The 26,832-nt window shown below is 31.7% G+C and overlaps 1 long non-coding RNA gene across 1 annotated transcript; it reads left to right on the forward strand.

Annotated features, from left to right (window-relative positions):
- The first annotated feature begins 9,335 nt into the window (after positions 1-9,335).
- LOC108471278 (uncharacterized) lies at positions 9,336-14,254 on the forward strand. The gene is made up of 3 exons (XR_001869495.2): positions 9,336-9,602; positions 11,949-12,023; positions 12,925-14,254. It is a non-coding gene; the product is annotated as an uncharacterized LOC108471278 (long non-coding RNA).
- The last annotated feature ends 12,578 nt before the right edge of the window (positions 14,255-26,832 follow it).

Consider the following 26,832-nt stretch of genomic DNA (forward strand, 5'->3'; position numbering starts at 1 on the left):
TTGTTGTTATTTCTTGTAGATTCTGTTATTCTCCTTCTCGTATGTTCCATTTGCAGAAAGGCCGTACACAAGCACGCAAGGAGACGCGAGAGAGGGGGTGGCACACGTGTGGTGCTCATCCGAATTCATCAGCTCATGCGAGAGGAGAACCCTTAGAGCTTCAAACAATCACCGGACCATCTTTGGGTCATGTATTGAATGGGCTGGGACTTTGGGTTATTAATTAATTGGGTTTAGGATTTATGCAATTGGGTTTTAAAAATGTATCTGGCTAGATCTGTATATATATATTTTTTGGGTTAAATAACTTGTAAATGGATATTGACTTATTCTGGGCTGTTCATTGTTTTTGTTTTTATTTTTTTGGTTTTTGGTTTTGTATGGGCCTGGGCGAATTGGGCCTATTACAATAACAAGGAAACTATGAGGAGCTAGATTATCAAGTTAGATTCAAGAAATAGAAGCTGGAGGAGAGAGAAAATCAAGTTAAAGATTAAAATCAATGAGACAAGGTAAGACATCAAGATTTCAATATATTTTTAAGTTTGATATTATTGAAAAAGCATGGGATTGATGTTAATGTAGAGTTTCCTTACATATGGTCCCATGTTCTTGATATGTTAGTAAAGATAAAATAAAAGAAAGTGATGAGAAATAGTGTAAAGAAAGAAATAAGGGTGTTATAAACATGGTAAATAAACATCTTGCACTAAAACAGTTTTGGACAGCAGCAGTAGGCTAACTTTGAAAAATCACCATAAATTGTGGAACTCGAATTTGAGGATGAAAACAAATATAGAATTAAATCTTATTGAGTCTAGTTTCTTATAGAAGAAACGGTGTAAGCAATGGAATTGTGAATTATGAGAAATAATAAATTTTGTGAGACAAGGTCAGAGTGACTTCGGGTTCCCCTGATCTAACTTTGGAAAAATCATAAAAAATTGGAGGAAAATTTATATGTTTAAAATACTTAATGAGTCTATTTTCAAGAGAAATAAATGGGAACATCATTTGAATCCTGTACGAGGAGATAATTAATTTTTAGTGAAGAAGGGTCGGAACTGTAAGACAGCAGAACAGGGGTGAATTTAAAGAATAAACTGTACTTATTGGCTAAATAAAAAATTATGAAAATTTTATGGCAAGAAGATACATAAGTCTAGTTTCATGGAAAATTGACAAATCTTAATTTCGAGTTCTGTAGCTGAAGATATAAATAATTTAGTGACTTTGACGCAAATGGACAATTTTGAATATACATATAAGTAAATAGTATAATTATTGATAATGTTACTTATAGTATGTTATATAAATTAAGGATGTGGAATGGAGATGAGGAGGAGGAAAATAAATATATGAATTTTCAGTTAGCAAGGGTTTTTCACACAGGAAGAAAAACAGAACTAAGTTATCCGGATGAAATATGAAGCTCTTATTGAAGCTAGAGCAACAAAGTAATAATTCCGGATGAAGTATGAAGTAAGTTTGAGATTCAAGGACTTGGGAGTTGCAACCAAATGAACTGAAGCAAAAGGGACGAAAAATTGAGAGAAGTATTTCATCCGGGTAACATACATACTGTTGTTTGTTACCACCCTTAATAGGTTTACATTTAAAATGGATAATTTGTATGTTTTAGACTCAAGGACTAAATTAAATAAAAAAAGAACTGTAGGGGCAAATTAGTAAAAATGCCAAAAATGACCAAAATAAAAGGAATGAGTTTTTTTATTGATTAAATTAATATATTGAATGAAATTATTAATTTCGATCAAGGTTGGGTGAAAATCGGGGAAAATGAAAAATTTACCAAAATGCTCCTAAATCTTGATATTTCTGAAATTTCGCCAAGTTCATGTAACTTGAATTATATTCTTAAATGCTTGAAATATGTGTTATTGATGTGAATACAATTTGAATGTTTATTGTATGAAAATTGATGAAACATTGATATATTTGATAAAAAGGGGAAGAAACCCCGGTTGAATGAAAGGAAAATTCGATGGATCTTTGAAAAGGAATTGACGGTAAAAAGGAGCTAGCCCGGACAGGTGATCCTATTCTGATATAGCCCTCCCGAATAATATGTGGAAAATGGATTTAGCCTGGACAGGTAATCCGAATTAGGGACTGAATTTAGCCTGGACTAGTAATTCAGATCTAAGCTCATTAGAGTAATTGTGGTTGCAAGGGATTTAGCCTAGACTGGTAATCCCGACAATACTCTATGAGTTTATATTACAGGGGATTTAGCCTGGACTAGTAATCTCGCTGTAAGGATGAGGTTCGCGGGAGTGTGCTTTCTGAAATGAAATGTGTAAGACCATGGTTGAAAGATACCATGACAACATGATATGAAATATGTAAGACCATGGTTGAAAGATACCATGGCAACGTGACATGAAATGAATAAGACCATGTTTGAAAGATACCATGACAACATGACGGGGATATGAATAAGACCATGGTTGAAAGATACCACGGCAAAATGACAGAAAATGAGTAAGACCATAGTTGAAAGATACTATGGCATCATGTCGAAGATAAATAAGATCGTGGATGAGAGACGCCAAGACATCTGTTGAACAACTAATATTCAGGTAATATGTACCAGATGACAAATGGTTATATGAATTGATTATACAAAATGGTTACGTGAAATGTTTACAAGAATTGGTCATATGGAGATATATATACAAAATAGTTGTATGAAATAATTAAGAAGATAGGTAAATGAAATAAGTATGGGTACATGGAATTTAATTTATGTTAAGTTTAATATGAATTATTACTGAAATAAATATACATAAGAAATAAGGAAGTGATGGTGCATGAAATATTGATATAACGAAATAAATGATATATGCTTATGAAGAAATGGTAAGAGAATAATATGTTTCCTGACGTGTACATATATGATTATCTTTGATATGTTGATACAAGGAAATTATGTAAGTTGAGACTATTATTAAACTCAAGTATGATATGTCGAGAAAATAGGTGTATCAATGTTGAAATTATATGAAATATGTACAAGTATATTAACAATGTTGTTGTTTGATACTTAGACAAGTGCCAAGCTATTGATTGAACGGTAATATGTTTATTTATATGATGCATTGAATCGGTAAGTATTTAATTGAAATTTTTGTTAAATGATATGTAAATTCTATTAATGCCCCGAAACCCTGTTCCAGCGACGGATACGGGTTAGGGGTGTTACAGTTCCTTGCCAACAAAACTCTGCAACAGTCTCCTGCATACCTCATGTCTATCTACTAGAAGGAGAATGAATCTCTTCATGACTTTATTCATTGCTTGAAAGTAGCTACCATGACCACCAGGGGGGTTTCAAATGATTTGGCTATCCAGGATTTTATTATTTGCACGACTCATTATTTCCTCAAGTACCACATTGTCAGGAACCTACACGTTATATGAGTTGAACCATCGATTTTTAAAAATATTAAAAATATTTTTAATAATTTTAGTGATTTATAATTCTGAAAAATATTTTTTTATATTTTTTAAATTTTAAAAAAGTAATTAAATGCTTACATGTCATTCACGTAACAATCCACGTGTATGCTACATCAACAAAGTTAAAAACACGTTAACTTTTTTTTATCCATTTTGGGATGATTTGACAAAAAAAAACGCAAGTTTAAGGATTAAGAAAGACGAAAAATAAAATTAATAGCTAAAATAATTTATTTTTATAAAGTTAATAGGTCAAATAAATCATTACACATTTCTTTTATTGATATTTACCTTTAAACTGTCAGTAAATACAACTTGTTTTATGGCAGAATAGACATATATAACTTGTTTGATTGAACTCCGAATGAAGTGGCAAACGACTTTATATGAAGTCTTTAACTGGGTTTTTTTACTAAATTATTATAAAAATAAAATAAAATACCAAAATAATACATTTAAAAAATTATGTACCAAAATGGTACGCTTAGGGTGTGCCGCCTGGTGCACAGGTGTGACCACCCTACATATTGACACCCTTTGTTTAAAAAAAAATATTAGTTTAAAAAAACAAAAACTGTTAAAAAAACTGATGTGACAGAAACTGTTAAAAAAACCGATGTGACAGGGATGGAGGGCAAGCCAGAGGCGACACTGGTGAAGCCTGTGGCAGAGGCGGCACCAGTAAAGCCTATGCCATAGGCGGCACCAGTGAAGCCTATGCCATAAGGGGCATCCACTCCCCCAAACCTTAAGGCATCAGTTATTGCAGAAGAAGAGAGGGAGATGAGAAGAAAGCATAAGTAAAAAAAATTACAGAAGAAGAGAGGGAGAATTAAAAATTTATGTAGATGGGATTTCAATATTATTTTTCTAAATATTATATTCTAGCAAATATTATATTTTAGCAATTAAAAATTACAGAATAAGGCATCAATAATAATAGAGTAGATACCAAATATTATATTTTTCTAACTTGTTTGTAAATATGAACAAATCAGATTTTCAACTAGAAATTACTCCAACTAGAAAATCCGAATTCCTTGATAGCATGGATCCACCTTAGTAATGTGCATACATAACAAATATTATATTTTTCTAATAATAGAGTAATGTCAATGAATTGTTTCTACAAAATTTAGATTCACTAAACGTCCATTGATAAATATTTTTACTTGGGACAAAATAATAATTTTATACGTATACTTTTAAGGCTTTATTAAAATTTTTAATTTTTCATATTGAGAAATTTTTTGGCATATTATTTTTTATTATTTTATTTTTATAATAATTTAGTAAAAATCCCATCTACATAAAAATAAAAGAATAATATTAAAACCCCATCTACATAATTTTTAATTCTCCTTCTCTTCTTCGCAATTTTTTTACTGATGTCTTCTTCTCATCTCCCTCTCTTCTTCTGCAATGACTGATGCCTTAAGCTTTGGGGGAGTGGGCGCCGCCTCTGCCACAGGCTTCACTGGTGCCGCCTCTGCCACAGGCTTCACTAGTGCCGCCTCTGGCATGCCCTCCATCCCTGTCACATCAATTTTTTTTAACAGTTTCTATCACATCAATTTTTTTAAACAGTTTTTGTTTTTTTTTAAACTAATATTTTTTTAAACAGAGGTTGTCAGTGTGTAGGGTGGTCACGCCTGTGCACCAGGTGGCACCACCCTAAGTGTACCATTTTGGCACATAATTTTTTAAATGTATTATTTTGGTATTTTATTTTATTTTTTATAATAATTTAGTAAAAAACCCATTTATCTGACATTCATCGTAGACTCCATCTTTAGAAAACCTCTTTCTTGGTTTTTTTACCTGTAAAAAAATTAAAGTACCAATTAAGCAATTAGAAAAGGTATCGATGAAAGAATTATAAATATTAAAATATTTAAAAATAATTAAAATAATATTAAAACAAAAGAACTAAAGGAAAATTTTAAATAAAAATAAAATATTTAAAAATTAATTAAAATACAATTGTTAAAAATGCAACAATAAGACCTATAGTGTAACACCTTAATACCTGACCCGATAGTCGAATCCGAGTTACAAGACGACACATTCGTTGCCGGATCAACTATGAGCAATCATAGTTAATTCATATTGTCAAATGTTCGATTTTCAACTCAATCAAGCATACAATACAATATATGACAATTTTCAGGTCTTATACGAGCTTATAGAAGCTTTAAAGTTAACCCGAGACCGAAAAGGGTGAATTTGTAACAAATTTAAAACATTGAGCTTACATTGTGACGTCAGGGGATTCCTCGTTGCGACGTAACATATTGTCTAACCTCGTTGCAATGACCAAAGTCTAGCATCGCACCGTGCCATGGTATTCAGATCTCGTTGCGACGACGTTCGAACAACATTGTGACGTCACATACTGCTTCTGCATTTTTAAGACACATCAACCTGCAATTTTCTTCCAACCAATCTCTAAACACAATCGATTCATATTTAGCTAACATATGCAACCTTCTAACATCAATTCATGTACTTTAATGCTTATTCAATAGAATGCAAATGCTTTATCACCTATAAGCTTAATACCTATTGAAATACATTCAATTTATATACATTCATATACCTATTTCACCAAGGCCATTAATATTTCAGATATCATACTATTTCAAACTAAACTTAAATCTTTTTACAAGCTATAATCAATTAACCAAATTCATACATCAACTTTTTGAACCAAAATGCATGTAACATAATTATACCGAAAATGAATCAACTTAGGTACATGCTAAACTTAGAACAAAATAGAATTTGTATGAACTTTGTTGAGTCAAGGATTAATTGTTGGATGCTGGATCAACTGCTCAAACTACCAGAATCTATTTTACCTATGCACAGAGAAAAACAAATTGTACGTTAAATCTATGGTTCAAGACAATATAATAAGATTATTCAAAATGCACATATTCAATTCCTAACCCAATCTCATACCATTTTTATGTCAAACACTTTCAATTTCATATAGCCATGCTTATACCAATCTTACATCTAATTCATTTACCTATTCATGTCAAAACTATCATTTCTACTTAACTTGTACATATTCGCTTTTACAACTCAATTCATCACATGAGCATCTAAACATACCATTCAATTCTCAAATATAAATTCATCCTTTTGAACTCATTTATACATATATTTATACTCAATCTCATGTTACCATTTTCAACTGTTTCTGAGTCTATAAACTTATTTTAATCAATTGGCCCCTAGGTCTCATTTTCCATTTATTTCGCATATTACAATTCAAATTCATATATCAGTTCACACAACATTTATATAATTCATTCATTTGTAACCCTATTAACCTACACGAAATCAGATTGAATACACGAATCCATCACCTTTCATCTTAATTTGGCACCACAATGCATCATCAGATAAACCGAAGGAAAGATACTTGCACACATAATGCATCATCGAGCAAGTCGGAGCAATTGTATTGACACACGAGGAGTATCATCGGATGAACCAAAGCAATTATATTGGCACAAGAAGTGCATCATTGGATGAACCAAAGCAATTATAGTGGCACACATATTGCATCATTAGATAAATCAAAGTAATCATACTAGCACATAATAGCATCATCGGATATAGTGAAGTAAATATACTAGCATGTAACTGCATCATCAAATATATCAAAGTATAAACTTGTATAGTTAATAAAGTAGCCAATTTCCAATTTCATCACATAGTTCAATTCATGTCCCATCATTCTCAAGTCAACATCATTTCATCATATGTTATAACATAATTCAACTCAATTTCATACCAATTTTCTATATCAGTTAAGTCATACAACTTTCTATTCTATTCAATTTAATCTCTGTCTCGATATTCGATCTCAACCAAAGAAATTCAATTAAAAAATCCAATAGCAACTCACCTCAATACTACATAATGCAAATTAACATGAATTTGCAGAAAATCAATGGTTCTGAATCATAGAAATACAAACCAAAAGCTCGCGCCACTCGTCGTCGACTCTCGCCTTTCCTTTCCCTCTTGACGGTCTTGCATCGTATTTAGCTACGAATAATTATTAAATAATAATACAATAAAAATTCGATATTAAATCACATTCAATTTCAAATTTATACATATTTTATCATTTATTCAATTTAGTTCCTAAAACAAGGACAAACATAACTTTCAATTTAGGGCCTCAGATTAAAATCCAATTTCACCAAAACCCATTAGGGACCCTCTATTTTCTATCCTTACAAAAAATTATCAAAAATTTTACATTTTATTCAATTAGGTCACTAATGTACGTAATTAACAATTTAGTCATTTTCTTAAACTAAATTTAATTCTATCAAATTCACACCTAATTCTTCAAGAAATCATTAATGGTAACTTTCTAAATCTTTAACAGTTTCACAAATTGGTACATGAGTTAGCTAAATCAAGTTCTCATGACCTCAAATCCATAAAATTTACAAGAAAAGGACTAGATTGCATTACCTATTATAAAGCCGAAAGTTTGATGAAAACATTGAAATTTTCTTCTTTTCTTCAATGGTGGTTTTGGTTGGGAGAGAGATGATAAGCTTTCATCCCTCTTAACATATATATAATATAATTAGTTAACTAATTAACTTAATTAAGTGTAATTAATTATTAAAATATGTTTAATTTGATTTAATTATAAATTAGTCATAATAGATATCATCATTATGTCCCACTATCTATATAAATTATATTGGTTTATTTACCCTTTTAATCTCTCGGATAATTGCTATCTAGGTCTTCAATCCATTTCCTAATTAAAAATTTATAGCGATTAGACTTTTACAATTTAATCCCTAAGCCTTAATTACTCACAATTTTTGCTAAATCACTTAACTAAATTTCAATTCATCAATATAATAATTCTGTTAATATCCCTATTTAATGTTTACGAACTCGATTAATGAAACGATATCTCAAAAATTACAATTTTCGACACCACTAACTTTCGAGTTGTTATATATAACTATCATTTATTAATTAAATAAGCACAATATTATAAATTTAAAATCTTATTTACAATACCAATATTACCTCTATTTAATTTGGATGAATAATAAAAGTGATAAAATATAAATATAAAAGATCATTTTGTCCTTACTTATTTCTAGAACTCCCTTTTAAGAGTTTGTTTTATATTATACTGAATATAATTTCGTGTTGCGGGATTGACTTTTTACAATGAGTGAATATATTATTTGGGGTCAACTTGGCAAGCATTCCTACATTGACAATTATTTTTACATTCGGGTTTAAACTTTCTATGGTCCAAGTTAATTCTCGAAGTTAACAATTGTTCAATATTGATGGTCAACAAAATATGTAAACCTTAATTATTAAATTTGACATTATTCTTTTTTTTATTTACTTATATTGTTATTTAAAGGGTTGACTCACTTTAACCAAGTTTCAACTCAACTCTTTTACAAAATAAAAACATTATTATAAGGATATTTTATCATTTTATATTTAATATAAAATATAAATTTTAACTGAAACAAAAATACAAATGTAAAATATTTTACTATTTTAATTTATTTTATTTTTAAACAATCTTATTCTATTTATTCTTTTTGACACAATGTCTAGAATTATTCATAGCCTCTCCCAACCCATAAATACGAGGATAATACGCTTCAGCGCACTCAAACCCATGTCTTCCTGTATTGACAACAATACCCATACCAATCGAGTTAAGACTCAACCCACTATTTCAATTTATTTGAATATAGTTTTATAAATATAATAAAATAATTAATCTAGCATAATATATTTTTTACTCCGTGCTTTTTTGATTTAGACATAAATAAAATAAGACAAAATGAAAAATCCAAAAGTTAGATAGGAACAGAATTGAGAGACTGCTCAAAAGTCGTGGAGTTAACCATGGCAAAGGAGAATGAAAGCAGCCAACCACCTCACCTTATATGTTTAGCTAATTCAACAATGTAAAAAAGAGTAGACAATTGTCTCTTTGCTGCCCAATGACCCATATTTCTCCTTTCATTGCCTTTAGATTCTGCTATACCAAGGTTGCAGGCAAAAGTAAAGGGACCAAAAACAAGTCCAAGGTGAGCTTTTTACTCAATTTTGTCATTACCAGTGGAATCTGAAATTTCATTTTTTGGTTATAGTTTGGGTTTGTCTAGAATGGAATAAATCTGAGTTATTTGTTGTTTAAAAATGTTAAAAATTGGGCGCTTTATAATTTATATCACTCTCATTTGGTTTCTGGTCTTTAATGACTGTTAAGTGTTTGATTGCTTGTGTTTCATACTTCTCTGAGCTCTAATTTTCAATGTAAAATTGTTGCGAAGAAGAACGATAGGAATGAATATGAGAAGCTAATAATCTCCTCCCTTGATCAGGCTGAGATTTTAAGACAAAAAAGAAATTGCAGGAATATGTTCTTCGTGTGATAATTATGGGGGCTCATTGTTGGATATTGGCAAACATAGTTGTTTCTTCTTTGAATTTTTGACTTTTTGTTTGAATTCTTTATTGCTAGTAAGGGAAGCCATCTCTCTGATATTTACAAATGGCAAAAAAAAGGGAAAGAACGCTGATGTGGTCATCATCATGTTTCAAATGTCACAAATTTGTCAAACAATGAACTTTGGTGAAATGTGATGCTGACTTTTTCTCAATTCAGTGATGACAAAAGTTCCATATTGGGTTAAATTTCCAGTCATGTGTTATCTTTAACATATTTTAAACCTTTTAGAATAGTTTAGTATATCTAGTCCTTAAGGATTTAAGGGTCTGTGGTTGGCTAGTGGAAATTCCCTTGAATAAGTTGTACTTAGTTTCTTAAAGACCATATCTAATTAAAGTATTAATTGACTAAGAGGAAGTTATTTGTTTCATCCTATGGAACTACTGCTTTTGAACAATAAGCTGATGTCAGTGTGTGTATTGTGGTTGAAACTGAATTATATGAGACAAGAACTAATCACTTGTCTTAAAGTTTCTAGCTGCAATGGGTCGTTGAGAGTTTAAAGCTAAATTACTTGAGCTTCTCGGACAAAAGAAATGAAAAGAACAAAAGTTTGGATCTGTCAATCTTTCATATATTTCCGAACAAAAGTTTGGATCTGTCAATCTTTCATATATTTCCGAATTTAATTCACTGTCGTCTAGGAGAAGTTATGCAACACACTTTTACACAGTAGTAGAACTGCCAGAACACAGTTGACCTCTAATTTTCTTCTGAAATAGACAAAGTCAAAACTATTGCTTGTTTGCTCTCCAAGAGAAAAGTAGAAACAGGAAGCAATGAGCTCGAAGGTTTTAATAATAGACTGCTAAAGCATTAGACATAATGTACTTATTTGAATCTTGTAATGACTAAAGGAACACGCAATTACCGGAATTTATAGCCAGATCACTAGGCATTTTTTAGACAGACCAATGTAGTGTTGATGACTCTTCAAACCCGAGCTTGTAGGAAATGAGGGTAGAATTCCATATGATTTCATGTTATATTGAGAACATTTCTGGCAGTTTTAGAAGCTTTCCTAATTGTTCAGCATATATAAGTGGAGAAAAGGAGTTGATGATGTATACGTATAGATATAGAGATGCGGCAATTGTCAAGTCTGCTAATTATGCTAGTTGTGACGTTTACCTCAGTTATAGATGTTGGCTATAGTCTGTCAATGAGGTACAATTTCTTAATTAATGCTATGAGTTTTATGACGTCAAAAGAGCATGAAGAGAGGCCTAGGTGTGAAAGTTATTTGGTTCGGAACATACTTGGCGGGTACAAAAAACATGTCATTAAGTTTCTATCATTTGCTTAATTCTTTGATCATGAGCTGCTCGAAGAAGAAGAAAAGGGATCAGTCAGGGCTGTGCATGAAAGGGATCAGTCAGGGCTGTGCACGATCATGTAGTGTTAAAGTCTGTAGTTTGGTTGCAAAACAAATCATTCTGTGGACAAAAGAAAAGACTAAAGGAAAACTTTGATCCTACAATGAATTGAAGTGCCAAGAACACATAGCATCAATATATGTATGATGTAAAAAAAACATTTCTAGGAAAGGTCCTGTTGGGAAGAAAACTAGCCCACTCAGGTGGCGACAGGCAGCAATAATTTCTTTAAAGCTTCCTAGGAGTTATTTATTTAATCTTTTTGTCCATGGAAGGAGCGATGCGTAATGATGATGTAAAACCAATTTTTAGGCAGATTGTGATTGAAACTTCTTTCTACGCTGGTAGTTGTCCCATGAAGAGCAGAGGTCAAAAAATTTGAATAAAACATTTGGCAGGTTCCATTTTCAAACATGTTGAATTCAATACATCGAACCATGGTCTACGTACATTCACCAAGTGAAATTCCTTGTTTACTTATTATTTCATCATAAATCTATTAAATCATTTAACTACTTTTACATTTCATTTTTGGTTCTCTCCAGTATATTATATAGGCAACGGAACATTATCAAGTTCGACGAAGATTGACTACAGCATTGACCATTATTGCTTGTTAGGTAAGTAACCATTGATATTTTGAGATGGTTTGTTTAAAATTTTTGAAAGGGGGTTGGTGATGAGCTGTCATCACTTTATGTTGACAAGTGAACTTGCAAAGATTTTTCAAGGTTGTAAACTATAACCTAGAATGATCCAAAATGCTTTTCTGATCCTGTGATATCTTTTATAAGACTTTATTTTTAGATTGAGTTATCTATGATCTTATGTTCATAATTGGTAGAACAAATCAACCATGAAACTTGAGTTGGAATAGGCTATATTTTTGTTTTATGCCTTCCTTTTGCTATTGTACTAATAAAAAAATTGAAGATTACCAGCTAAGCATTTTTATTGTATTGATACACTAGAACTATGTTGTAGAGGTGGCTTTTGGTTACAAGATGGAGCATGAATCGTTTTTTTGTTGGGCGGGTGTAGTACTTCTGGTTGAGTCAGCACTCAAGATTTGTTCGGTTTAGCTTAAAACTATATTACTCAAACTTGGTGCAAGTGTCGGGTACGGATATGTCCCACTTTTTCTAAGGTTTTCCATGTATTTGGAGGATTTTTGAAAGGTCAATATCCCCATACCCATTTATGGATATGCACAGGATATAAGTGTCAAACAGGCATACTTCAAGAAAAATGAAGGGTAATATAGCCCTACAAAACACCATCACCGAGCATAAATATTAGATTATGAGCAATCCAACTCCTTGGTGACATAGAGGCATGCATGATTATGACTCAACAAAACTCTGGTTTAGATGTCTAGTGAGTCAACGAGCACATGGGCTGACTACAAATTTTTCTTGTTTGTCCTTTATGATTGTTATTACCTTTTATGAATCTGCTGTTGTTCTGGTAGTCTTTCTTCAAACCTTGTCATATTTCATCATTTTGTTTTCTTGTCTTCAGGTGTTGAGTTTTTCAATGGGATTCAGCAGAGAGTAACGGCAAGTGTATCTTCAAATTGAATAGACCTAAATAGCAGTGACAGATATCTCTACAAAAACAGTGGGATTTTTCCCTAACTTCGATTTCTCGAAAAAAAAATTTAATCCTATTTTACATAAAATGATCTCTTAAAATCTTTGTTTATTTGCTATTACATCTACATTAACCTTCATGTTGAAGATGAAAAACTGCTACTTACTGAAGTTAGATTTTACTCGTGCTTTGTGGTACGATCCTATATACCACATCAAGGGGTGGTTACTTATTAATGTTTGCTAAACCCCAGTCCAGTTCATTTGTTCCCATCCTAAGGGAGGTTCTTCGAGATCGTTAACCATCTCCCAAATATCATCTTCATTTGCTTCTGGTTGATCAGAGTGGTCTCCTCCAGAGTGTGAAGTACTTGAGGAGCTTGTTACCTCCATCATAGAGGCTCTCTCTGAAAATGTTGCAGTCCTATTCTCATGAAGTTGTGTTGCTCGTGATACAGTTTCGAGTGGGCGTCTATCGAATGCTCGAAAGCTGCCTGATACCACGTAGATTCGACACAAACTGAATTCGTGTCTCAACTGCATTAAGAATATTTCAACAAATGATTAGAAATGGGAGAAGTTCATATTGAACTTTTGAGCCTGAAGAACAGTATGCAACTATATAATGCTCACCATCGGAGTCGTGGTAACAGCAGTCGGGTTGGGCACAGCTTCTATAGCTCTATACTCATTCATCTTCCATTTGGTTTTCTTCCCAGAAGGAGCTTTCCCCTTATAGAAAACCATTGTTTTCTTCATTCCGATCACTCGGTCATCGGAGGAGTAGACATAGCTGGGAGACCCTGTTGCCTTCCAGTAGCCAGAAGCAGTAGTTCGGTTAGCTCTCCCACCTCGAGCTTCCCTCTCTTGTCTTGGTGTGAAGTAAAACCATTGCTCAGTGTCTCGTCTACAACGCTCCCCCGCAAGCTCTGCGACAAAAGAAGGAACATGTTAACTTACTAAACCAGTCAGTTTTAAGCATGTTTAAGATTGAAGAATGTAATGAGGAGTGAAGAAAGCAATACGAGGAAGGTCCCATGGCTCGACATCGTAAATGTTGAGAACAGGAATAACACTGTGCATCTCTTGTCTCCGGCCGTCTAACTGGTTGCGTAGGTAGAAGGAAACTAACTCTTCTTCTGTAGGAAAAAACCGAAAACCAGCTGGGATCTCCATTAGCTGTAAGTACGTTGTTCTTAGGGGTTTCTTCTTTTCTTTTTTTTTTTCTTTTTTTCTTTTAATGTCCTTTGCTGTGCTATGCTTTTTCTTTTGGGTGGAAATGGTTGTTAAATAGGAGGGATGGATGAAGGGAGAGGGATTGCCGAGTGAAATTGGAAAACTGGGTTGTGTTTAGGATTGGGTAGAAACTTCCACGCGGTTATGTGATGAAACATAATGTTCTTTTCTCCCTGTAGATTCTCTCATTGCTTTCCTTCCAATCAAATCTCATGTTGAAGCAGTCAGCCTTCTCTCTCTCTCTCTACTTATTTCCGCATTATATCACATTAATTTTGGATTTCTTCTCTCAAACCTTTACTCTTTAAAAAAAGAAAGTAATTGCTTTAAACATCCTCAAACTATGACCTCATTTTAAATTAGTCCTTAAATTTTAAACCTTTCTAATTACATTATTAAACTATTGATATTATTTTAATTAGTTTCTTTTGCTATTAAAACCGTTAAATATTACATGTCACATTTTATGTAATTAAATTTAAAATGAAATTTTAAATAAATAAAGCATTATCGCATAAATTTTAAAAGTCAAAAGGTAGATTTGAAAAAAAATCAATGATAAACCTTTCGTAAGAATTTCAAAAAGCTCAAAAATTAAGAGTTTTACAAATTTATTTTTTCTTAGTTTTTTCGTTTTAAATTTTATCGTATAAGATCTAATGTGTCGTTTAATAGTTAAATTAACGATTTTAATAACAAAATTCTAATTGATATAACATCGATAGCTGAAAGATGTAATTAAAATAATTTAAAGTTTAGAGATCTAACTCATAATTTAAATAAGTTTGATCCAATTAACTTTTTATAAAAAAACTATAATTAAATTTAAATAAAACAATTTTATTATTAAATAATAATTTAAGTTGGATTGAGTTAGACTCGAATTTGTAAAATGCTTGTCCAAGACCCGATATTTGCATGTTAATTTTAACATCTTAATTTTCTACACCAGGTAATCATAATTATAAAAAAAAAAAAATTTATAAATTCTTCTTATCATATCATCTATTGTACCTACTCATTAAAAATAAAAATGTCATTCATGATGTCACTTTACGTAAGTGTACGTTCATCCGTGGTATTTTCCCTTAGAGGCAATAAATCTGCAGTATCCGTCTGATTTGTTACGCATCTATTCGGTAATTATTGTAGTTTGGATACGACGACAAAGTCAACTTGTCTTAACCTGCAGTGCTTTACTTTGTGCTGGGATAATCAGGGAATTAGGCAGCTCACTTTTTTTATTATTCAATTCAGTCCTCCAGCCTTTTTTTTTGGTCAGACCTGGGAAATATAATTTTAAGATGAAACCGTTGTTTTAATTCGAAGATTAAATAAATAACACTGATTATTGTTAATTTCAACTTGATGATAAAAAGATTTCCACATGAAATTTTCTATTCTTTAACATAACACTTTATTGTTTGAGGTGATAGTAAGTTTAAAGTTTAGGGTTCAAGTTAAATTCATACACGATATCATTATCACATATAATTGCTTAAGCTCAGTTTAACTTAAAGTATAATTTTAAATTTTGTCTAAACTCGTCTATATTTATAAATAATTAACTCAAATTTGTTTAGACTTATTCATTAGAGCTAAGTAAGAAAAATTGAAAATTGACCCGAATTGAGGTATTTAAATGGTTTAGGAATGTAAGTTTAAAACTACGATTACTCGAAAGTGAACCAAATTCTATTTTTATTTTTATGATATAAAAATAAATTTTTTATATTTAAAAGTTCTTAAAAAATATTGTTTTTAGAAATATTGTCTAATAATATATAAAAGTCATAAAACAAAGTTTGTTTTTGTCAAAATATAGAAAAACAAAGAACTGAATCGAGTTAAAGTGAAGCGATATTACCTCTACCAAAAACGTATTTTTTAATATATTTAAATTTGATAGCATATAAAAAGATATGATAAACTGGTTATTTACGTAAAAACAGTCTATTTATGTTTAGATAAAGCGCCAAAAAGACATTGTGTTGAGTCATTTTCTAAGCTAAAAAGAGAGGATTAAGTTGCTTGGTTGAGGACCAAGTCATAGCATATTTTAGTGTAAATGACACAACTATATAATTTATAAAATCATAAGTCGTAATTGAGGTTCCCAAATTATGACATTCCTTCTTTATCCAAACTTTTCTTTCTTTCCTAAATTATGTGATTTATCACATGTTAAATATGATATGATTTAAAATTAAAAAATTAACATTAAAAATACAAAAAAAAATATTATAAGAGAAGTTAAAAGGATGCTGCATAAAGTAAATAATAGTAAACCAATGATCTTATGCGACATTTTTATTTTTCTTTTGATTTTTTATTTAACTCATTTAGTATATTCTTATTTTAAGATTATAATAGAATGTAATTTTCGAAAATGAGATTATTAAGAAGATGATCATAAAATTATATCCATATGTTTATTTCATTCAATTCTAAAAATATGATAGTAAATTTCGATATTGTCCTATTAAATAAAATTCAAATTTAATTAATTTTAACATTTTTCAATGATATTTGTTATTAACAAAATTTAGTTTAAACAAGCAAGTAAATTGATCTATTTTTTAATAACATTAATTTATTTTATTAAAAATAACATTAATTTAATTAAAATAAGTTTTTTTACTTAGATAATACAAAAATAATATTTAAATACCCAAATGATGTTTCACCCCATTATTTACCAAAATGGTATGGTTTGAAGGTGGTGGCACCACCATTGTTTTTGCTGGCAATCATAATGTTAAATATGAATCTTATTTTCAGTCAAATTTGAAAAATAATCTTTCAGTTAAACTCAGTTTACTTGTTTCAATCAAGTACTGATTAGTTTAGATTATTTTATTATTATTTGACATATGAATTTAGCCTATAAATACGCTCTTTTACAACCTTAAAAAAATACACCTATTAGAGATTAGAGATTAGAACTCATAACACATTTAGAGAATTTTGTGTTTACGTTTTGAGGGTTCTTTATTTTCGGGTTTTCGGGGTTTAGTCTTTATCTCTATCTTTTGTACTTTTCATTCTTTTGCCATTATAGTAAAAGTATCTTTACCTGTGGTTTTTTATCCTCTTTGGAGGGGTTTTTCCACGTTAAATTTGTGTGTTCAATTTCTCAATTTATTTCCCTATTTTTTTTCTTGTTTGTTGCTTAATTAGGTCGATCCTAATAAGTGGTATTAGAGCTAGTTTAATTTTCATAGATTAGCCCATTCAGATATGACAGCAACAAGGTTTGAAATTGAGAAGTTCGATGCTGAGACAAACTTCAATCTGTGGCAAGTTCGGATGATGGCAATTCTAGTACAATCCGGTTTGAAAAAGGTTGTTACCGGGAAAAAAGCCTGAGAATCTAAATAAAACAGAATGGGAAGAGCTTGATGAAAAGGCTTTGTCTGTAATCCAGTTGTGCCTCACGAATACGGTATTGCATGAGGTATTGATGGAGAAGACCTCATCTGCTTTGTGGAAAAGGTTAGAAACTCTTTATGCGACTAAGTCTCTGGCTAACCATTTAGTGTTGAAACAACGTCTATTTACATTTCGCATGAACGAAGGTGAGCTTCTTAGAAATAACATCAGTCAATTCATTACTCTTTTAAATGATTTAAAGAACGTTGAGGTTCATATTGATGACAAAAATCAAGCTATGCTATTATTGTGCTCTTTACCTCCTTCATACAAGTCTTTCAGGGAGACCCTGATTTATGGCAGAGACAAACTCTCGTTCGAAGATGTAAATGGTTATTTGTTGAGTAGAAACAAACTCGACAATGAGCTTCATTTGGATAGCAAGGCAGATAGGCAAGCTTCCATTTTGATAGAATCAAAGAAACGAGACAAAAGGTGTTGCTATTGTAAAAAGTTAGGTCATGTCAAAGCAGATTGTTATAAATTGTAAAATAAAAGAGCTACTGAGAGTAACGAGGAGGATGTAGCTGGTGCTAATTTAGCCAATGAAAGCGGTAATGATTTCTTGTTAGTGCCAACGAGCGATAACTCCAAGCTCACGTCCGAGTGGATCCTAGATTCGGGATGTTCTTTCCACATGTATCCCAATAGAGAATGGTTCTCCACATACAATTCGGTTGAAGATGGAGTTGTGTGCATGGGAAACAATTCATCTAGTAAGGTAATTGGTATTGGTACAGTTAAAATTAGGATACACGATGGGACGATTAAGACACTCTCAAGTGTCAGGTATATAGCTAATTTACAAAAGAATCTCATCTCCTTGAGTATTTTAGACTTGAAAGGATGCATAATTAACATCGAGTAGAGCGGCATTAAAGTATCTCGTGGAGCTCTCATTTTGTTAAAAGGTAAAAGAACCGGTAGTCTTTATATTCTGGAAGGTTCTACAGTGACCGGTGAAATCAGACGTCGCTCGTCCGTTACGGAGTTGAAGTCAACTCGTTTGAAGCGAAGGCAACTTGGTCATAGGAGGGAAAAAGGTATGACTGTTTCGTTGAAGAGAGATTCTCTTTTGGATGTAGGTTTTGAAAAGTTAGGGCACTTTGTTAGTGAAAATCAGACCCGGGTTAGTTTTGATTTGACAGTGTACAAGTCGAAGGCTAGAAGTCTTCCAGTTTCTAAGCACAAATTCGACTAAGTTAATTTCCTGCATAGTTCAAGATAGGCTCATGGCGGGCTTTGGCAAAGATGGCGTTGTGGAAATATAAGTCAAGGTGGAGATTAGTTAAATATGACTCCTATTTTCAGTCAAATTTGAAAAATAATCTTTCAGTTAAACTCTGTTTACTTGTTTTAATCAAGTACTGATTAGTTTAGATTATTTTATTATTACTTGACCTATGAATTTAGCTTATAAATAGGCTCTTTTACAACATTAGAAAAATACACCCATTAGAGATTAGAACTCATAACACATTTAGAGAATTTTATGTTTACGTTTTGAGGGTTCTTTGTTTTCGGGTTTTCGGGGTTTAGTCTTTATCTCTATCTTTTGTACTTTTCGTTCTTTTGCCATTATAGTAAAATTATCTTTGCCCGTGGTTTTTTATCCTCTTTAGAGGGGTTTTTCCACGTTAAATTTGTGTGTTCAATTTCTCAATTTATTTCCCTATTTTTTTCTTGTTCGTTGCTTAATTGGGACGATCCTAACACATAACCCCATCATTAAGCATATGATTTGTGTTAATATATATATATATATATATATATATATGGAGGATGTAGGAGTGGCAGAACCTATATGTAGTTTATATCGGTTAAAATATAGATAAAATATAGGTTGGGAAAAATAATTTTTAAAGGCTAAAGGAGGGAACTTGATAGGCAACACCTAACAACACCTCTCTACAGTAGAAGTGACCACACACTCACGGGGTTTGACGACCTGAACTGGGCGATTTAAGCCTCACATGTGAAAAAAAATGAACTTTATAATAGGGGTTATAGTCCCCTCAATTGTGTAAAAAAAAAAAGCTAACAGTTTAGGAGAGAAGAAGGGGAAGGGGCAACAAAGTAGAAGAGAAGTGTTTTGAAAGGTTAAGTTTTATTTTTGTATTTTTTTTAGGGTTTTAAAGGGAGGAGGCAATAGATTATTGTGGTTTTAATATTTATTATATATTTGATTTAGGGTTTAAGGTGAAAGATGCAACAATAAAATTTTTTGAAAGGTAATTTTTAATTATAATTTATTTGTTTAATGTTTTTAATACTTATTATTTGTTTGATTTTGTGGTTTTGGAAGGAAATGAGATAACAACAAATATTATTTTAAAGGTACATTTTTGTTTTGTAGTTATTATTTACTTGTTTAAGGTTTTGTAATTCACATTAGTTGGATTTGTAATTTTTATTATTTATTTTATTTTACTACAATAATTCAAAAAAATAAATACCAAAATGAGATACCTTACAAATTAATTACGAAATAGGTTATTTGCTAAAATAATAAATATTGAAATGGGTTGTTTGCTACAAATTTGTACGGTAACCCGTTTTGGTATTTAATTATTTTTTAGATTATTGTGGAAAAAAGGCCAAATATGTCATAAACCCGAGATGAGATTTTTAAAATAGAAAAATATGTTCTTTTTTTCTTCAATTAGAGAAATTATCAAAATAATTTTAATTTTTATATAGAACTAATTTATACATCTTACATTAAATTGATTGAATACTAATTAATTGAACTAAATTTGCTTTACAAATTTTTACAGTTCTCGTCGTTGAATATTTGTTATGTAATAAAATTTTTGTTATTGGGATAAAAATGAAAAAAGAAGAAGAAGATGGTTTCTAAAAAATAAATGATAGACTTACATTAGTGTATCCCAAATTACATTGTTATTGATTTGTTTATATGAGTAAAAAATTTATTAATTATTCAAAAAAAATAACATACGGTACAAAATTCATTATCGTTATTTGTTCAGGCGATGATTGAATTTTTTATTTGAAACTGCAAACATTAAAAATGGGTTCTTTGATTACAGAAACAGATCAAACATCAGATACTATTAATGTGTTGGTAATAGAATTTTTATTTGTTATTCATGAGTCCTCCTATAAAGTTCCACACCATTTTTTTATTTAATTGGGATATATTAACTATTGTGGTAATTTAGTATGGTTAGAGTCCGTACCGCGTATTAAGGGATCGTGTCAACAGTGTGGGCTATCTGCCGGATGAACGTCTTATGCCATACTTAGAGGCATTCGAACTCAGATCAGTGGCATTGATCCGTATGATTTAAAATACGACTTCATATCCGCTTTGGTCGAGCGGTGGCGCTTGGAGACCTACACATTTCATTTGACATATGAGGAGTGCACCATCACACTGGAAAATGTTGCACTGCAACTCGAGCTTCCAATTGACAGTAGTGTGGTCACTGGTGTAAGTACAACGTTCGAACTGGCGGCCCTTTGCTATGACTTACTAGGACACTCGCCCGGTGATGGCAACGATAAATTTACGAGTTTGAGATTTTCATGGTTAAATGTAAATTTTGAGTATTTATCGAATACTGCCACTAAGTGGGAGGTGATGTGTGTCCCTTGATCATATATAATGCATATGATAGGGGGTGTACTCATGTCAGATGCAAATAATAAGGTCCACTTGATGTACTTACCCCTTGTATTTGATTTTTACGCTGCCCGTTCGTATAGTTAAGGTTCAGCAGTACTAGCTACATTGTATCGTGAGCTTTGTCGACGACAAAGCATCGTACCGTGAACATAGGCTGGTGCGTAGCATTGCTGCAGTCTTGGGCACTTTACAGTATGCCATTCTTGGCATTAGTTACTCACTAAACATATGTCTTCCCACTCATGAATAGGTGATAAAATTTAAGCATTACAACAAAAATTTTGCTTTTTTTTTAATGAAAATTTGTTCTAACAAGTTTAATTTTTTCGTAGATGGAGTACTTTTCTAAGTATCGGGAGGTCATACACGCTTCTGATTTACCGACAGATGATTGAGACATGTGTCCGGGAGGGGGTAGTTTTTACTATTATTCATTACATGTAATTACTTTATTATCCTATTTGACTCATGTTACTATAACCTTATTATTAATTATGCAGTTCATCTGTATGTCACATTCCTTCTCGGACAATGCAACCATTATTCCCCCGTCTACTTACATCCATTCACACTTATGGTACATTAACGCACCCCTGCTAATTTTTTCAACAGTCGAGTGGTATAACGGGGATCGAGTATTGCGACAATTTGGGTACATCTAATATATTCCAGATGTTTCATGGAGTTTGGGGGTTGTACACAAAATTAACAAAAGGGGGAAACAAGACAAGAATTGGGCATTAGAGCATGAAAAATATATTGTATTGTAGAACAACCAGTTAGGGCGAAGACCTCAGATAAATTATGCATTTGATTTGTGGCCCTTAGAGGAGTACTGACATTGGTACATGGTGAGTGGGAAACCTTTTTTATTTGGTGGGAAAATAATACTAGTCCCTCCACACATGCAACAACTAAGGCACCTTTCGCATCGTCTGCCACATCCACCTTCTACACCCAAACTCGAACGGTCTTATTCAAAATCTGAGGGAAGTTTTTATCATCTGGACTTGGGGGTCGATAATTATTTTTCGGGCTCATTAGGCTACACATATCAGTCAGAGATTCCTGGTTCCAATTCTAATCATTCGAATTTGAGATCACTAATAATTTTTTATATCTTCAACACATTACCACCCTAGCGCTCAACCTTTCCCATGCAAACCTTTAGGACATACAGTTTCTTGAGTATGTTTAGCAGACCCCAAGTTTCGCCAATGGGTGCTGTGAACGATGTTCCAGGTGAGGGTAATAATGACTACCATAAGCACCCTCAACATCAACGTTGAGCACCACAATGGTTTACCCTTCGGACAACACCATCGAACCATCAATTTTTGGACGTGTAATATTATATTTATTGTATATAGTTTGTAATTTAAATTTTCAAGTTTGTATTAATTAAATTATAGTAAATTAATGTTTTAAATCTTTTTATTTTTAATGACTATTAACTAGAAACATATAATTAATAAATATTATTCATTCAACAAATATTACATTTCAAAACACAACTTTTGACTTTTTTTAACAAACTTTTGATTTTTTAAAAATAATATTCATGCCAAAGTGGTGTTTAAAGATGTAATATAATTGTGTTGTTACTAAAATATAAATATGAAAATTCCATCATAATTATAAAAAAATTTAATACAAATTGAACATAGAGTACACTAATTCATATTCCAGTTGATCGAGACAATTGTCTAATATGATAGGTTCGATGTGGGCATTTAATTCGGTTATGACCAATTGTTCTGCACATGTCACAAAGTTTTGGGTCGATTTTCTACTTTATGTCCATTTCATTACAAATCTTAGTGACTTGCGCCCGACCTTTTGACTTCCTACATAACCCTTTGTCTGAGAGAAGCTCGAAAGTCAGTGGAGGCATTTTTTTTTAGACAAATCACGCAAGATGGGGAACTCATTTCCCTAAATATGCAATGTGCACTCGAGAGTGTACACCTCATCGATATATTGTTTAGTATTGGTCGAGACGCGAGTACAAGGTACAACGACGTGCATACAAGGGTAACGAAGTGTTTGGAACTTTCTACAATCTCACTATCTGTTTTAGAAATCAACTCTATAGGACTTAAGTAAGATACCGGGTCAACGATCGATGGATTCCATAACTCAAAAAAGTTTCTAACTGTCGAGGATATATTTCTACATTCATCAATCTCGATCTCTAATGGTTTGTATCCATTGCCTTCTTAACTTTCTTGACAAGTACGTGTCCCGCCACCTTTTGATTTACTTGTTTCAACCCAATTCTTGACATCAAGGTTGCCAACCTGTAAAATATAACTGAGAAAATATATGAAATTGAAATATGTTATGTTCGCTTCAATACTGAGTTAACCGCATCTGCCAAGTTGGTGGTTATATGACCATATCGAGACCTTTCATCGAAAATTTAAGCTCATTTCCATGGTTTAAAGGTACCCAACCACTCTCGAAAAGTAGTATTCGTTTCACTTTGCATGTTACCCTCTAGTCTAGTTAGCCTTTGCCTGAAACGGTGTTGTTCTAACTTGTAAACTACGTATGTATTCTGAAAAAACAAGTTATATTTTCAAATTAATTTGTGGAAGTATTAAGAACATTCAAAATATTTTGAAATTAATTTTACCCATTTTCGCAACTTGTTTTCACCAGTCTATATTCTTGTAGTCTCGGCGGATGTATAAACAAATCTCCAAGAAACACCAGAACGCCTAATCGCGGTAATTAGTCCATTCAGTCTATTGGATATGATTCAAATATTACCATCCTTAACAATATAAGTCTGCAAGTTTATCGGGAAAAATTCTTACGATTTCATGTTCTCCAACTCCATAATGGCAAATGTTATCGGGAGTAAGTTTCGGTTCCCTTCTTGAGCAATCAAAATAAGTAGAATCTGCATATATTTTTCATATAGCTAGGTCTCATCAACTTGCATAAGCGACTTGCAGTGGGAAAAGACCCGCATACATAGACCGAAGGTCCAGAACATCCTGTGGAAAAATTTTCTTCCTGGTTGTAATTGGTCGTCCGGGCCGTAATAAGGTCGTGTCTGCAACTTAATGACAATTTGTGTCACGTATTCCCGTATAACGATTATCCACTCCTATAGCTTATTGTATGATACATCCTAATCTCTGTACAACTGCTCCATGGCCAAATGTTATTCATGCTTTTTGGTATGACACTCAATACTAGAATCTTCTTACATTTAAGCAATCAATATTGAAACAGGAATGGTCGGCATGTCCTTCACCATTGGCATGATGTAGTTGTAGATAGTTTTGGCGTCAAGTTTGCGGTGATCTTGTGTCATACGTTTAAAAGTGCATGTGTGAGGCCTAACAAATTTTTAGATCTCCCACATTTTCGACCTCTGGATAAATACTGCTCATACCTACCAAGTGTACCCTTGTACTGACCTATAACACTTTTCAATATACAATGTCAGTTTAGACATGAAAACTTTGTAGTCAACGGACACATTCATGTTATACTGCTTAAAGGCAAATACACAATCTTTCTTGGTTATGAATTTTTAGCCCACGAACAACTCCTCACGTTTGGATCTGCAGCCAATCGGTGAGTAAGTAGTATATCAGAGTACTCTAGGAATTCAAATTCATATACCATATCGGGGTCTACGATCGACATGTATGCCCTAAGATCATTGCATATCACAATGTCTCGACTCGGGTTCCTAACTAAAAAAACGTTAACATTTCTATCATCATTCATGCTTTTGTCATTGATATCGACCTCGTCTAAATTGAGATCACTATAACCTTTAACCTCGTGATCAGAAGAACCATTATTATCATATCCATCATCACCATTTGCATCGATCTCAATCACCACCGGATGTATTTGTAAACGTGGAACCAGATTAAAGTTCTCAAACATAAGTGAAGCATTAAGATCGATATTGATCTCGCGTACAGTTAATCGCCTATCAACATACGCTCTCAGGACCACCGTACACGGATCTTGAACACCATGTTATTTATTTAATGAAGTGAAATCTTCATCTGACTCCACATCAGCTAACTTAGCAAACAACTGAATCGATTTAGTGTTGCCACTTTGAATCCGACAGTAAAGTGTGACGATTGCCTCCACGTCTTCATTGTCTATAAGTTCTATCTTGGTGAATTTGATGTGATTTGTTGAAATTGGGAATTTGTAGAATAGTTTTGAGATTCTCCTCCCACAATGTGTAACAATTTTTGCATTGATTATTTCTTTCATATCATCAACCAACACATTTCTATTAAATCTCATTACTATTTGTTGGCGACATTCAAATATAAATCCAACTGTTGTTGTCAAAATTACTTTGTCGAAATAAATACATACGAAGAATTGATTATCCATCTTCAATACTAAATCAGAGAAATAATTAAATTTCTCAATATTTTATTTTTTAAAAATATACTTTAAAAGAAAATAAATTTCATATTTATTAACCTTACAAATTCTTATTTGTTTTCTCTTCTTCTCCAAATTTTTCCCTCTTCTCATCTAATTTGCTAAATCGTTCAACACTATTCAATTCATACCATTTTGGTAAAGAATGACATTAGAATACCATTTTGGTATTTAAATATTATTTTATATTATCTACATAAAAAAACCATTTTTTGAATAATATATGATTAAATTGAAAATAAAATTTAAATATTTCATATGTAATAAATTAGAATATAATTTAAAATTTAATTCAATAGTATTTAAAATTAAATATATTTTTATTTTCGGCAAAAAGTACTGCATAATGGAAATAAAGGAATAAGAAAAAGATGTTACAAAATAAAGAGAGATGGGGATAATAAAGAAGAAAGAAAATATGAAAGCAATAAAGAATGTAATTTTCTTGATTAAAAAGGGTGATTACAATGCTTCATCATAGTCTTTATTTATAGGCATAAGAAGTATAGAAGAAGTAAATATCTAATTCTAATAACTATTAGAATTTAAAGTATACCAAAATTTTATCTTAATCATGATGAACAACCACTTAATAAGATATTATTAAAAAACAATTTTATTTAAAGATAAATTTAAACTTTCCACCTATAGCCAATATACAAAGCAATCACATTCTAATGATTAAAAGAAAATAACTTTCAGATACATTCTCAATAAAATTAATAGTTTTGGTATGCTATACATGGAATTACTCTCCACCCAATTAAATTCTTAAGAAAGTAATTGCTTTCCGTTATATGTTCTCTAAATTCTAAATTTCAATCTCTTTTTGGTACAGTGTAAAAAATTGGAAAGATAAAAATTGAATGGATAAAAAATAAAGATGAAAAACATAACTTTTGTTTTGATAAGTGCGCATGATAGAAAAAATTGAAAGGAAAAATAATTTTATTTTCATTTATTACTTGGTAGAAATAAAATTGAAAAGAAAAAAATAAAATATTTAAAAATATATAATTTTAAACTAACATACATCTCTCTCACTGCTTTTTTCTTTTTATTTTATCATTCCAATTT

The sequence above is a fragment of the Gossypium arboreum genome, chromosome 7, assembly GCF_025698485.1.
Source record: "Gossypium arboreum isolate Shixiya-1 chromosome 7, ASM2569848v2, whole genome shotgun sequence".
In the NCBI taxonomy this organism is placed as follows: domain Eukaryota; kingdom Viridiplantae; phylum Streptophyta; class Magnoliopsida; order Malvales; family Malvaceae; genus Gossypium; species Gossypium arboreum.